The 16,763-nt window shown below is 37.6% G+C and overlaps 1 protein-coding gene across 3 annotated transcripts in view; it reads right to left on the bottom strand.

The window, feature by feature from the left end:
- The window catches only part of LOC119651515 (sodium-independent sulfate anion transporter), a 109,845-nt gene that overhangs the window by 17,271 nt on the left and 75,811 nt on the right, over window positions 1–16,763 (bottom strand). The window contains exon 1 of one of the 3 annotated variants that reach the window (XM_038055146.1): window positions 6,597–7,120. The exons of 1 other annotated variant lie outside the window; for it this stretch is intronic. The gene's annotated coding sequence lies outside the window, so the exon portion shown is untranslated. Of the gene's footprint in view, window positions 1–6,596; window positions 7,121–16,763 lie in introns of those variants that run through there. One more of the 3 variants, XM_038055145.1, reaches the window with a different exon arrangement.

The following is a 16,763-nucleotide window of genomic DNA, read 5'->3' as shown; positions in this document are numbered from 1 at the left end:
TCCGTGGACAGAACACTTGGCTGTCGTACGGACGGTCGCTGTTTAAATGTCACTGATGTGATGGCCGACACCAATCGACTCAGCTGTGAATGAGTACCTGAGTCAAATAAGAGTTAATAGAGCACAGGTGAGCGCAATGCTGACCACATTAGATCATACAGGGTACTGTAATTCTGCAGTATACCGTTACAGTCAAGCTGTTTTATGGAATTTTGTGGGGGGTCGTTTCTTAGTTCAGAATGGTTACCTCTCGTAAATTTTGCCATCGTTAGATCATATTCTTGTTTGTCCATGATCAATATCGGATTAAGCTTTATCTTTCATCAGGTAATAAACCGGCCTCCCTCGGAGGCATCTGATAACGCTCACCTTAAGTAATACTAGGCGACTTTAATACAAAAGTGGAGAATGGGGGGTTAGAAACAGGAATAACCACAGTCAAATGATAGCGGGCATCGACTCATTGATTTCGCATGCAGCTGAAATCCAATCATAAAATCGGCAGACTTCTGACACAATGCCATCCATAAAAGAAATAACCGATTCGATGAGGAATGCTTAGAAGTGCTGGAGAAAAAGCATCAGGTATATGTATATACGGTACACCAAACGAAACACAAGAATGAAGAGACGGAACCACGACAATTTCAAACGATCAGCAAATAGAGTGATAAGATAAAAGAGAAGAAATTTTGACAGCGAACTAAGAAGAACTGATAACAATTTGGCGAATAATAAGACAAGACACGCCTACAAAGTAGTAAAAAGCCTGAGACGGAGTTTTCAATTAAAAACGACAGGACGAATATCGGTGATAACAAAGAAAGAGCAGAACGATTGGCAGAGCATCTAAAAGAGTTCAATGATCCGCCTTGGGGATTTTCGCATGTACTGAAAAAAATATTGAACTGTTGTAATGTTAAACCTAGGTGGGACATATACCCTTGAAAAGGTGATTTGTTTGCTAGATTCTATTATTCAGATAGATGGAGCGCAAAGGTATTGCTTGATAGAATTTGGAGAAAGTGTTTAATCTGGTTCTAATTAGTATACTCATTCCTCTGGGAACTTTGCTAGTCTGATGTCATAGAAGTTGTATCCTTTTTGCATTGATCTTTAGCTCGATCATCTGTTTGACTTATGAAATTTGTGATTAATTGCGAATATCATTTCTTGAAACGTGATTTGCATAATGCCATGAATTGTGTCATTGCTTGCATCAATATCACAAGAGTTTCCCAAAATTTTGCAAAACGAGTTTCATCGGAGATTGTTCTTGAAGAATGGATTTAAAAAGTGTTTTACTGACTACTACAGATAGACAAGTGGCTTATATAATATCACAAAGATGATATCATCTTAAAAAATAATATCGCATTGCCATCACTGAACGCAATCTAAACATCGCAACAATGCTGAACTTTACAACATCACTTAGCATCACTTCATCATCACTTCATAATGAAAATATTACTCTTTTGATAAATAATGGTTTACAGTGTAATATCACATTACAGAACACCACCCCTATCATCACTTATACACACTGAGAGGCCTATGGAGTAGAGAGAATGGGGAAAAGTTTCTTCCTAGCTGGTCTGGCCCACTATCAAAGGGTTGGCAGACTAAGGACTCCCTCATTCTCTTAACAAACAAAAAAACTCAGTAGTTTTGAATTTGGCTTGGAATAGCCAAATTCCTGGCAGTTTTGACATGGAGTTTTAGAATGTACGCAACATTCATTTCCTGCCTCCTGTGATAGAAGAATCGAAAGTGAGTTTATAAACCTGACGCTGTTTCTTTCTATGCCAGTTTAACTTTATAGATTCTCCTTTCCATATAACAAGAGTTTCTAAATATGGAAGTTACGGGCTAGGTGCCTTAGGGCTAAATTACATACTTCATTGTTAATGGCAAATTTCTTCAGTTTGACTAATTTACAAATAATTACTACAGCAGCATAAAAGTCACAAATGCAGGATACAGTTGTCCATATTACTTTTGGACCACAAAGATCTAATACTGGTATACATTTCCGGCTTTGTCATTCTTTTGAGGAAAATTATCTCAACTGCACATTCTAAAATAAACAAATGTATTGCAGCTAAAAGCCTTAAGATGTCGCATGTAGAAATCATATACATAAATACATATGTTATTTTTCCTGTTTAAATTTTCCATTCTCAGCATTTTACGCCACCACCCTCAAGCTTTGATACATTGGAAAGGTAATGGATGGAATTAGTAAGTCTCTGCTAAGTGTGCCTATGGATATAACAAACAGCAAATCAAGTTTAACAGACGAAACATTAAATAAAACTAGCTTAGTATTTTCTAGAAGGTATTAACGGTGAGGTATTATTATTTCGGGTAACTTCTTTAGTAATTGGGTTGTATTTCTAATAGAAATTAGTTGCATGCTATAAACTGGGTGCTACTGATATGAGGGTTACTAATTCATTAATTCATGCAAGATCAGTATCTGGATTTTTTTCCGGTATGCAACAGTCAATTCTGATAAAATCCGAAATGGCAGTATTCACTTATTTGTTTACTGATAGATTGATGGAAATAACAATTTTTATCGCATCAAAAATGCCTGCGGTATTAATAACTTATTTATCACGTTTCTTTCAAATTGGATTTCATTTTCTCGGAATATAATGTGTTAAAATATTCATATTTACGCTAAAATGAATAACACTTACACACTATATTTACGTATATGAAGAATTGTAGGAAAATTATTCACCAAGTTTATAATTATTTCATGTTTTGTGGGATTCAATTTTCTGCTCCTTTATATTTCGAATGCCTTGAGGAAGGAATGGTGTTCATAAAACAAAATTATATAATCAGAGTTCTTGGTTTTTTATAATGAGGGCCTGAATACGTAACAACGCAAATTACTGGCGGTCTGACCGTGGCGGAAGTCCATATTACATAAGTCTATATATATATATCCCGAATCGCCTCAGCGAAAGGGATGAATGTAGGCAAACATAGGTAAGAATTTTTCTATCTTGATTAAGTTTGCAGGGAACAGTCAGGAGATTATAATATTAAAATAATTCTGGTATAAATCCAGGAACAAAAAACTTAGAAATTCAGAAGAAAGCACACTTATAAAGAGGAAAAGGGGGACGTACTGTTACCCTTATAAAATAGGGCCTCAAGCATTATGTCCTTGAAAACTATTATACCAATTGATTGCAAGCGACATGTATTCGAGTAATCGAGATATTCGACTTGGCGCAACAGATACTGACAACACAACGTGAAACATACTCAGACTTATCAACCCAAGAAGTAAGGAGCTTTAAAATGTTTTGAGCGGGACAAAGGAATACGATTTCATTTCATCTGCGCAGCCAACTTACTGGCCAACCAACCGCCGCAGAATTCCCGATCTCATCGATTTCGGAATTACCAAAAATATCCGCCGAGGGACGATTTTAGTTGAACCATATTACCAATTCTCATCCGATCATTCTCCTGTCATCATACACTTGTTCAGACAGCCGAGGAAGCGAACTGGAAGCTCTAACGAACAATTCTACTAATTGGTTAAAATATCGGAAATATAGAAGTTCTCACTTATACAATGGAACACCTCTGAATACGAAGCGTGACATTACCCTAGCCATTGAAAGTTTTACCAACATACTGTACTTTTCTGAGCGACTATCCAAAAAAATCAAAGCAAAAGGGTAGTTCACCGATACAAACCCTCAGCAGTTATCTTAGAAATGATCTACAAAAAACGGAATGACAGATGTGCGTGGCAAATACATCGTTATCCAAGGCTAGGAGCTGGACTTTCAGAGGCAACAAACGGTCTACGAAAAGCTCTGAACCATAAACCTTAAAAGAGTATGCAAAATTAGCTCAGCGGATCAACTTTGACAGTGGATACCGACTAATCCCTCTGGAAAATTTGTAGGGATCTGAAAACACCGAAACAACATTCATCACCCTTGCGCCTAGGAAATGTTGACTGGATCCAAAGTGATGCTGCATTGCGGATCCATTTAAAAAATGTTTTTATACCTGATCTAGTGAAAAACAGATTTCAACTTCCAGGGTGCTTACCCTCATTTGGCAAAACGAACCTCCACTTCATAGTTGCAAATGCTGATCGCATCATCAGAGAACTCGATCCTAAAAAGGATGTGTCCACGCCAAATTACAGGCAAAATAGTCAGAGAACTCCCTCTCCAGGCTATCAAACATCTGATTGAGGTCTTCTACGTGATTACACGTATTGGTCACTTCTTGAATATGTGGAAAACCTCTGTTATAATTACGGTCGCAAAATCGGCGAAAGATTCGAAGCAAGTAGCATTATACCGCCCAATAAGTCTACTTCCTAAGTTATCAAAAGTAATTGAAAAACTGCTGGTATTAAAGATTTTGTCGTTCCTAACAAGTTGCAATATTATTCCCGACCATCAAAGAACAGGTTCACCGTACTGTTTAGGCCATAAAACAAACCAAAAAAACATATTGTTTTGCCGTCTTTCTCGATATTGCCCAGGGTTTCCAGAGCGTGGCACAAAGGGATATTGTACAGGATGAGAAAAAATCTACTGACAAGTTTATTATCTATGATATTTTGGAGTCCTATATAAAAGATCGATTGTTCCGATTAAGATACAAAAGCTTCAAATCCAAAGATCATCCTATCGAAGCAGGTGTCCCCAAGGAAAACGTACTAGGTTCATTATTATATCTGATATATGTTTCCGATCTGCCAGTTGACGATAATCTGATTATATCTACGTAAACGGACGCAAGCGAGACTAAAGTTAAAAAGTATCTACTGGTAAACCGACCGAAATTCTAGTTTATCACTAGTTAGTTTTTTACAAGTCATTAATTAAACCTACCTAACCTATGGAATTCAGTTAAGGGGTACAACAAAAACTTCAAATATCAAACTGCTTTAACAAAACCCAGTTGAAGATGCTACGAATAATAACAAATGCATCTCGATTCATCAAGAGTAGTAGCTCACATCGGAATCTAAATACTCCTTTCGTAGAAGGCGAAATACTTATTCCAACCAATAAATATCAAGAAACACGAAAAGTTTACACAAATATCCTTGCCAGAAATCTATCCTTGACGTTAGAATACTGATAAAGCTAAACTTTTAATAATCGGAAATTCCAAGCCTTAGGGACGAATTTATGTTTTTTTTTCAGCCAATAAGATCCGACTACATATTGTTAGCTCTGGAAGAAAGGCTTCATCCTGTCCAGTGCATGCATTACACGCTCAGTATGAACGTCAGTGCCAAGTCCAAGACAGTCTCCTTGAACAGGCCTTTCTTCCAGGAGGCAGACGAAGTAGAAAAAGATAAACGGAGGAATTCTCCTCAACTCGTTTATCCTGTTTAGTTTTAGACTGATAAATAAGCAGAACTCTTCAACTATTGTCAATTCTTTTCTGTTAAGTTTTCAATGTTCAATGAACACACACATAAATGTTGAAAATATTCAAGAAATATTCAAAAAACTTTGTTATCATGATATTAATGGAAAGGTTAGCAAACACACTACGCTGCACCAAAAAGCCAATTTTAGAAATTGTATTGGAAAAAGTTAAGTTTCGACAAAGAACTGAAATTGCTCTGGGATCAACCCCTGTGAAAATATCTCGTATAATTGCAGCACAACACAAGAAATTGCAACTCGTTTCATAAACCTATGTACAAAGCGAAAATCATCTAACAATTTGAGGAGCTTAGTGTTCTTACAAAGAAACTGTTATACGGATGCAATTCCTATTATATTCACGGGATGAGAAAATTCATCTTGCTGATCGTGAAACAGATAAGTGATCAATGGCTGTTAATATCACTCTGTGATATAATGGACCACTTTGGAAAACCAAAGGGACGAAAGTTAAAGACAGACCATGTAGTAAAAGACCTACTAAAGATATTCTATTTTTTTAGATTTTAATAGTTGGTCATATCAGGGGAACGGATGATATCAAGGAAACATTAAAATAATAAGGAAAATTATTATATAAATCAATTTGATGATCTCACTTCGTGATGTCTAGACTGGAACTTCACAAATCTTCTCAAATATATTCCAAGAAAGAGCCTTACCCATCTTTGCTAATAATGTGGATTTCCGTAAAGTTTGGGAATAATATTACTAAAGGGAAAATATAATAAGATTTTTATTACTCAAGCACCTTAGCAGAGAATTGAATTTTGATACTGAACAGGGAGCATCCTCTCCCAAAATATCAATATATCTTAAAAAATATACCGGGTCTACTATTAATGAAAAAACTCTGAACCAGGGAATTTACAAGATGCGTTATTTTATTCACTATTAACTAATATTAGAATAAATTGATTTAGAATGACTATATTTCAGTGGAATGATACTAGAGGTTGAATGAAAAAATTCTTTTAAAAAAAGGTCAAACTATAAACCAGATAAAAGACAATTTTCGCCTTCTGCACTAGGAACACGTCAATACAAATTAAATGTCAGGAACCCATAAATTGCAGCATGAATCGTTATTATATAATTTTTACACAAAGTCCTATTATTTTCGTAAAAAGGACTTACATAATGTAAGTTGTAACATCCAAACTTGCACTTAGATTCACTTTTCGTTCCTTCACTCAAAATATCGGCACTAGTTTATGTATAACACTGTAAACGGCTAATAATACTTTCAAGTACACAATCACTGAATAAAATATCTTCAAAGAGCAAACTTCATCACACCATGATTGTTCATTATCACAATTCAATTCGATTCAAGTCGAAACTCATTTATCGCGATTTTCGAAATCCATTAATTTCGACAACGAGCTTACGAACCAACTAACCAACCGGACTGTATCGAATTTAATAAACACTAAAGGCGAGCGAAGATACTATTTAAGCCATTCTCAAAACAAATTGCAGCCCGACTACTACATATATCGTCAACAAGTTGTTGATTGAAGGAACATTATTGATATTGATATACATAAATATGGTTAAATAGTACGGAAAAGCTAGAAAAAGTCAACCAGTTTTTAGAGATATATCGTCTTAGTGGTGTCTAGAATAACCGAAATCAGGTTCTTTCCTAAAAATTTCATTTAAGGGGGAGACGTTTTTCAGTAGAATGACGATCTTAAAAAAAATTTCGAATTTCAGATACTTATGTTAGGTACTTATACAACATCAAAATTATAACATGACCATGTAAAAATCCCTTATATTCAAGAACGTAAGATAATTTCTAAGAAATGCGTGTCAAGAAAAATACATGACGTTTTATAAAAAGCATAATTTTCATGTTCCAGAAAGATATACGTATTTGATCTCAAATATAAAAATATATAATTTTAACCTAACAGTTAACATAGACCGCCTTAATTACTACGTTTAAGGCGGCTATCGCAGTCAGAAACGAATCCATTTGTCCGCACGAACTATTGCATTTCTTACCTGTAAGTGCAAGTAATACGTATTTACGGGGGAAATACTTTCAATTTTTCACCACCTTCACCATATGTCTTTGCACAGTCTGAAAAACTGCAAAGTCACCGATGCAATGTCTTTTGGATTGACTTTGAGTCACTCAAATCATGCATAGGCTGCATGTAGCATTGATCATAAAACTAGTCTAGTATCATTACACTAATGTAGCTGCGGATTCAATTTTATGGTCAACTGGAAACGTTTGAAAAGATACAATACCAAGGATAGCTCTGAACATGGAGTCTAGTAATGCAGATTGTCGGTTATTTTGAATTTTTTAATAGTTTGGTTCAGGATTAGTCTAAATTTTTAAGTACACTATATGGAATGTGGATGGGTTTAAGTATTCTCAGGAGGCTTTATGAAAAGTGAAAGATGATATCACAAAATTAGAAGAATTTAATAACCCGAGAGCGTTCATAATGTAATTACATATTCGCAATCGGTATAATTGATTTTCGCAATTTCAGCCATCTCAGATACCTTTTGCTTGCCGGTATCATACCAGAGTTAATACGCCTTGATTTATGTTTTAAAATTTATATAATAGCCCGAAAAAAATTGTGCAGAAAAATTACGAAACAAGATATTCGATTTTAGGTATTATGTCACATTATCTTCGTTAATTTGTCACTAATTATATAATCTTCACTAGGAAAGAGGAGATTATTTCCTCTTCAATTTTATTTTCCAGCAAAAAATGTTAGCTTAGAACCCAGAGAAAAATAGTATTTTTACTTTGGTATTTTTTTAGAATACTCGAAGTTTCTCAAAGTCATGGTGTCATTAGAAATCAAAACAAAATTTGGACTTTTATGGCGTTGACAATCAACGTTCTTTTCTTTCAAAACACTTTTAGGCATTGGAAGCCAGCTGTTAACCTAAACATATTTGAGAGTACTGATTGTCTTCAAAATATTCTAATGACGGCCAAATAGTCCCCAGGCTAGTTAAACTAGTTAAAGAGAAAAACACATTAGCACAACCTAAATAGCGGAGAAACATCTAGATTGTTCTAGGATATGGTCGAAGATAAATGAGCATGGAAAGTACGAAATGTTTGTGCATCATATAGAAACTTTTTTTTTTGAAATAACATTTTTTAGTTAACCTAACAGGAACCTTAGCAGATAACTTTATCTAAGGTTAAAGCTATGGAACTTAACCTATCATAATAAAACGGCATTATATTGTTGATTGTACCTGGAAGAAAGTTAACAAAACCCTTCAATTCGTATTGCCGGTAATTCCAAAATAGGGTTGGGGAGAGACGGCAGGATAAGGATGGGAAAGGGATTAGGGAGGGAAGGTGGGTTATGAACGATGTGAGCTGTTTTGTTTGGGTGGAGGAACGAATTCGGGGTGGGAGTGGCAACCTGTGTGGAGGACTACCTGTCTGTCGAAAAAGGGTTAAATTTTTTGTCGGAAAGAATAATTTCTGGGAAGTGGTTCAAGCGGGGGAGGTTTTCCTCGCTGATCTCAATCCATGGACACTCAGCAACTAAGGGCTTAGGGTGTAATAGACACTTTTCAAGGAATTTGGCTGCGTATCGAGCCAGTACTGCTTAAATGCGCGGTGTTTTGGAGGCTTCGTAGAGTATCTGGTAGGATATATATTCCGCACCGTCGTCTTTTTAAGGTTCTGTGTGAAACAAAACCTTGTTATCTTACACTCGAATTTGCGCTCGTGCCCCTTACTCGTTCCTTCTTCTGGCTGATTTTCTTCTGCCTAAGCTTCCCATAGAGAGCTTCGATCACTTTCGTTCCTGCAGTCCATATCCCCTTCGATTTCAACAGATAACTTGGTTCACTGTGGCGATGGGCGATGTATAGATTTTTAAGGACAGATTTTTGATATCGGAAACCATTTTCGAAATCATGTTCGTTTTCCTTTCAAGGCGATTATTTGACATTTTTGAGGGTTGAGGGCTAGTTTCCGCTTAGTGGCAGCTGGATTGGTTGAAGGAGAGTATAGTTGTTGCTCAACTTTCATTTGGCATTGTCGTTTTTCAAGAAAGCTGTATATTCGTTTACAAAGATGGAAATGCAGTATGTTTTTTGGCTTATAGACGAGTCTGTATTGTCATAAGGAACGCTTTCCTCATGTCAACGAGAAAGGGCATTGTAGGTGCTTTGCGATTAATTCCGAGAAAGGTGTCGGTTTTCAGGACAAGGAAAGTATGCTCAACCGAATGACCTGTTCGGTTGGAGAACTGGAAGTCCGGGATAGAGTTACTTCTACCGTAGTGCTCATCTATCACCGACTTGATTGTACGCAAGAAGATTTTAGCGGAGGTTGAAAGGGCAGAGATTGGGCTATAGTTATTTGGAAGGAGAGGATTTTCGTTTTTCTTTGGAATGGGTATGATCTGAGCAGATTTCAGCAAGCAATGGTTGAATATTGTTGACTGGAAGAGGTTGATAGAGACAGTGCATTTTGTAATGATTATGGGAGGGACTCTATCAAGCCTGTTCTTGCTCTCCTTTATGAACATTGTGGCCTCGGGATTAATGAAGTTGATAGGCGGGATTGAACCAGTAAGACTATTTCAGAGGAGAGAGTATTGGAATAATTCCGTCTGGCGGATTGGGTTTAGGACGAAGGAAGTTATAGATGCATTGACCTCAACTTCAAAGCTCTGGTTCCAGAATATGGAAAGCGGATTGGTCGGCTATGCGAAATGGTTAGTAAGGACGTTTGCTTCTTCGGGAGGAGTGATAGTGTTTGAATTTAGTAATATTAGAGAGGCGGTTGTAGATCCTTTCACAGATTAATGTGTCGGGATCACGGATATCGTATTGCGGAGATAAGGTTTCCTTGTAGTGAATGTCTTGACGGATATCGTACGGGAGGGGGATATGGCTATGCAAGTTGAGGGAGCGTGTTGGTACAAATTTGCTACACACCGTCTGGACGAGTTAGAACTGGAACAGCCTGGCTTTGAAAGATTGGCTTATCAGCCGCCAGTTGGCGTTTCTGAAGTTCGGAGCTGTTAGCTGTGTTGGACGATTGACCCCATCGGGGGTTGGATATTAAGGATGATGACATCGTGGTTACTGATGCCAGGAAAGGGATAGTGTTTGGATTGGGATGCGCTTATGTTGCGGTTTATCAGGAATGGTCGAGGTATGAATGACTGTTCTTCACATTGTATGTAGGGAGTGCCGGGCTAAAATGAGAGATATTAGGAGCTGTGGAGCATGTGGTCAAATAGCGGTGCAGTTTGCTGCGAATATTATTGATCTAAAAGTTCAACCAGGAGGTGCATCTACCGTTTGAGTCGCCAGAGACCACAATTTTCCCGTTGGGCGGGGTTGGTCTGCGCTTAAGACTTTGATAGTGGTTAGGTCGTTCCCAACAAAGAGTTGTTAGGAAACGACATATACGAAGCCGGAGGTGGTTTATATTGAGCCGATGGAAAAAAGAGTTGTGTTGCAAGGAATTTGTCGGAGACCCGCATTGCGGGCCTCTATCTAGGTATTTGGCTAAGATGATATCCCTCTGTGCGGAATAGTTTGAAATTTTGGAACGACGGGTTTTTACCTATAGTGCAACCTGGTTTCACACAGAAGCACTATTTGCGGATTGTGATGGCCTAGAGACAATTCGAGCTCGTGCCTGAACTGCGGGATTGCTCAGCGAAAGTTAGGAGATCCTTGGTTAGAAGGTACATGTGGGGCCGGGTGACTTGGGTTGCCACTGCGTAATGCATCGGTGAAAGGCAAAAAAGGCCGAGGGAAGAAAGTGTGGAAATCATGCGTGTTCTAGTGGGTAGGATTGGGTTGGTCCGGCAAGTTGGGACCTGTTTTTGGACGTTCCTTTTCGACATCACTTTGGCAAAGTTGGGTCACTCGCGGTAGTTGGCCCTACTGTTTATGTATTTGGGATTTTTGTCCAGAATCTTGGAGCACTCACCTTGCCCATGTGTGCCTTCAGATTTGGCGCAGCAATATTCCAGATGGCAGTTCAGTGCCACATGACAGACTCGCTAACAGTTTCTGCACTGCAGAACCTATTTATTAATAGTTCGCTTGAAAAGGACTAATGTGCGGTTTATCGTTTTTACTGGGGTGAAATCGCCCACCTTGAAGGAAGTTTCAAAGGAGACTGGATACAAATTCCGTCTACGGCTCTCTTGCTTCGCCTTCGATGTGACGAGCGGTTTGACAAATAGCACACGGGAAACACCTTGGGTCTTCAGATCCTCGCTAATCTCCTGTGCGGAGTAGGAGTGGTTAGGACCACAAATCATAAATGACGTGTTCTTTTCTGAGGGTGTATATAAAGAACTTCATCTTGTTCTCTCGTGTTTGGAGTTCTCGATTTCTTCATCAGGAAGTACTTGGTAATGGTTTTGTAGATAGTAATCCCTGCCACCCTGAAATTTTCCGCGGGCTTGACAATCAAAATAGGAGAGATTTTGGCACTTTCCTGCTTCCACCGAGCGACCTGTGCCGGTCGTTGTTTTAGCTCCTCCCTCTCTGATAATGGTCGACTGCCGACTCCGGATTAAGTCCTCTAGGGATTTATTCTTAGATAGGGTCTCCTCTAAGTGGACCTGAAGACCCCCGGTTTGTCCCCTTAGGGCAACTATCATCATTAACATTTGCTTACTCGCCTTTAATTGTTTCGGATTCTGCGTGTACTGTCACGGTCGAGCCAGTTACAAACGCGTCCTTGTTCTCTTCACTGAGATTTTATCTTGGGGCAGCACGTGATGTCTTGCGCCACAATATTTCTCTGGTAATAGCTATTAGTTTCTTCGAAATCTCTTCCTTCGTAGAACATTCCAGATGCACTCCCCGTTCACGCTGTCTAAAGCTTTCTCCAAATCGATGAAGAGCAGGTCAAAAGAAGATTTAAACCCTATGCGCTACTCCAAAATGATTCATAGGGTGTTGATGTGAAGAATGTAGGGGGATCCGGAGCGCAAACCGACCTGCTCTCTGTCGATCAAACTTTCGAGATGCGTTGTGATACGTTCCAGGATTATTTTAGCTATTATTTTTGCAACGGCAAGGCGCATCAAGATACTCTTTCCATTGTCACACTCAAAACGGATTCCCTTCTTTGGAACATTAACAACCATATCCTTCTTCCATTCTCTATGAAAGGTCTCGGATTCCCTAGATTACTGTAAGAATAGAAGAAGCAGATTTGAAAAAAACTGCAGGTACAACGATGGATAGCTCTCCGGGGAGACCGACAAGGTCAGCAGCCAGAGTTTATTGATGACCACAATTAAATTGAAAGAATTGCGACCACATGTAAGCTCTTTCGTGATACGGTATGCACTTCCGAATTTATTGCATTCTGCGGCATCCCGCTTCCGCTTCTCTGACCAGCTCAATGGGAACTTCCCTCTTGTCAACGCGCACGCTGCGTTGAACTTCCCGGAATTTTGCCTTGTATCGGTTCGGTTTCGGCAGTATTAAAATTCTAAAATTTGCTGGTTTTTGGCTCACAAATTTCTGTTTCTTTTAGTGGACGTTACGACAAGCAGGAAGGCTTTAAGTGTATTTTTCAGTTCCAACCCAAAGGGTTACAGAAAAGGAGCTCAGCAAAAAATGTGAACACAGTGAAATATAGTACTATTGCTAGATAGGACTATGGGTGCGCTTGTACATAAATATTTCTCACCATACCCAATTTCGAAAAACGTAGGCTAATATGTAGCATTTTCTTTTGTTTTCATTGCACAATCGGCCGATCAAAACACCATCCTGAACTTAAGCGAGATACTTGTCCGGAAATTGCTTGTATACTGTTTGTTTGGACATTTTGGGTATAAAACCTTTGCTGGTAAAATTTGATCTGAAATTGCCGGATTTTTACCAAAATTCAAAATTGTCGAATAAGGTCAAGAACGATTCAAAATTTGTGTGAAATGACGTTCTACTATGTGATTGCATTAGTTTAGATATTCTCTGTGTTCCAAAAATTTAATTTTAATTTCTGCAATGAATCACAAGCAACGAATTTTTATACTTACATGCATAAATCTACAAATCTACATAAAATTTCATTAGGGGTTCTTAAAATATTATTTTAAATATAATAGATATTGCTTTATTGAGCCATGACCTGTTCTCTCATTTATTAATAAAAAAAGTAGTGGATTTTAAGAATTCGACCTCGAATTTGAAGACGGGGAATCCAGCATGCCTACTTCAGGGGTATTCACATGAGTGGTAAAACCCAACCTTTTTAAATGAAGAACTCTAGGTGTTGTATTATCACTAATCTAGTGAGTGATTGGAGCGTGATCACATAGGTGGGCGAATATTTTAGAAATCATTGGAAGCAATTGCGTGGACGCAAAAGAGTCAGAAAAATTGTAGGAGTCTAAAAAAGTAATATGTATCTGAGTTTGGTTGACAGCTTTAAAGTAATCTGAAACTCTGACAATGACTTGCCTTTATCTGTCTATTGGTATTCTTAGCGGGAGGCAGCTCAAAGGAGTACGGCATGGATCGGGAATCTTTACGGAAAGTAGAAAGTATTATCAAAATCCTTTCACTAAGGGGGCCTCATGTAAAAAGTGAGAACTATAGTTGGTAGAAACTGTGGGACCAGTGGGCAAGGATGTCAGAAACATGCAGAAAGAAAAATTGATTAGAATGATAATAGAGAAGCGCAATTTTATTAGACAAAATAGGCAAATTTATTAAACAGTTATATAAGAATGATAGCTTATCGGTGAAAACTTTGCGTCTATCTCAAATCCAATTTTTTTAAATTATTGAAAACATCACTTGAACAAATTTGTATCAATCAGCTCTAAAATTCATTGCGTATTTACAAATGCAGAGACAAGGTTATGTTGTTGTGATAAGTTGTTTATTACATTCTCTGCGAGCAATGATTGCACGGAGATTTGTAGAAATTTGGATTGTTTTGTGAAATGTATACTATATACTTTACCAAGAATCATTATATTGAAAAAAGTACGTCTGCATTTTATTTATATTACATATAAACAAAAAAAGACGTTTCGTGCTTTTGAGTAATAACTCCGTAACTTAAATTTCCGGTTGTGGACCACTTAAGAAAGGTAGCACCTATCAAAAGTCCCTATTTTTTATTAATTCTTTATAATACCTAAGCAACATAATAAAACACACTTTCAAAGTGTTGTTTGAAACTTCATTTCCGTTAAAAAGGAATTTGACCATATGCTTAGATTTTCTTGCTAAAAAGCGGCTTACCTCCTTAACCATTATTCATAGTTTGCATAACACGTATGTTTCTCAACGATGCCAGTTACAACCGGTGTAATCTACCTATCCATAAGTTAGAAGGACTGAACATCAACTGATTATTGCAAATGCTTCATTTTCTACTGTAGTTAAAGCTTGGATGACAATCAATTATTTTTCTTTTGTTAATTTTGGTTTAAGAATTTAGAGATACTATTATACCAAAAAAAGATGCATAATTCATTATAGCCAGCGAAAATTCACACTTGCCAAATTGTCTACCACATTGGCGACCATATAAAAAAGAAATATCTATATTACTTGAAGACTCCTTCTTAGTACGAAGGAGGTAGATGCCAACAAACACCTGTCAATCTTTGCTAGCAATCCCCTGCTAGCTGGAAAAATTTGATATGGATAAATTATTTGATTGATCGGCTGAGCGATTATAAACTGCAGACTCATGAAATTGTTGGAGCTCTGTATGTATGTTGTGTATAATAAAAGGTATGCCAATGTGACTCTCGTTCGATCGGACAAAAAAATTTTTTTCCTCCAATTTTAGTTAAAATTGATTTCAACCAAGCAATAATATTATTCATTCAAATACGCAATAGCCATTCAGTCGCATATTCCAAAAAATTGCCCTCGGTGGAAAAAATTAAGTTTAGTGTCTGTGACATAAGCTTGTTAATACGTCATATCTATAGCTGAAGTTAATCTCAGCAATATCTCGCGCAGTATTCAGAGGATTCCATCAATGTCAGTTCGGGGTCATTTCGGGCAGTTGGGCATCCAAAAGTGTACTCCCCTTAATACCAACAGTGTTAGTTGAAGTTATTCCTATCTAATACAGTCGAATCTCTTCAGATCCTCTAAGCCCAGTTATTCTCTAACTCAAACTTTGCGATTGCTTTAAGTCAAAATCGAAGGGTTGATTCTATGGTGCTGATTACAAACCTTTCTATATTCATGTATGTTGTGTATATTCATAAACGAAGGTGGAGCATAGAAATTTCATTGAAAAAAAGGAATAGTGTTTCCTGTTGACTCCTTAGTGGAGTATAGGGCACACACGTCAGACTGTGCTTCAGTTTCACTATCAGCACACTTAACGCTGTGCAAGTGATAAGCTCACAGCAGCAAGACAAACACAAGACAAGCAAAGAGACCCGTGACAACTGGTATTCGAAACCAGAGTAACGAGATTGAGAGGTTGACGCTCCACTCCTTCAATCATCGGGCCGTGAAAAAAAGGAATAATAGCGTATAATTGCACCTCGTGCCCAGTTTCTGTGCATGATTTTCAGTCCGGGCCCGATTTTTTTCCCAACAATCCTGGATTCCTTGGTGTACAAAATTTGTGCATAAAATGTCTATTTAGAGTGGTTTTATCTAGAATACTAACGTATACATTCCACATTTTAGTTTCAAGCCATTTAAAAGCTTTAGGTTTTGCCACCAAAATAAGATCGGCGGAGAAAGGTGCTAACACAGACGACCTTAACGTTAAAATTGAATGATAAGAACTGAAGGTTTGGAAACGCTAATTGTAGTGGATGTGTTAAAGGAACAGAAAGCGCAAATACAAAACAGTTGATAAAGCTGTTGTCGAAGGATTCAATTTAATGAGAGACAACGGTCTACACTTAGGCGGACTAACATCGACAGGAAATGCCCTAGAATTGGCAAAAAGCTTAAATTGTCCTGCTTTCAGAGCCCGCGACGGTTAACTACAGGTATTCCAAAAGGGGCATGCAATCTATGAACAAATTATATCTTGTATATATTGTACAGCAATCTAGAAGCGGTGGATGACTAGCTTAAAAGACTTCCTTAAATCTTGTCTTATAGCTTGACTGCTGAAGATACAAACGATGAAAGTTTTTTTACAAACGTTTACTAAAGGGCAGTTTATGGTTATGTTGTTGATTGGTCTCTGAAACCCGAGAAGAGCTAAGGTGATATATATGTTCGTGCTATGAACGATTCGTAGTAAGTTGATCTGTATGGTGTTTTGAAGAAAATCACTTTCTTTTCGTTACAGCCCAATGTGTG

Source organism: Hermetia illucens, chromosome 3, assembly GCF_905115235.1.
Source record: "Hermetia illucens chromosome 3, iHerIll2.2.curated.20191125, whole genome shotgun sequence".
In the NCBI taxonomy this organism is placed as follows: domain Eukaryota; kingdom Metazoa; phylum Arthropoda; class Insecta; order Diptera; family Stratiomyidae; genus Hermetia; species Hermetia illucens.
This window is presented reverse-complemented; position numbering and strand designations above follow the sequence as displayed.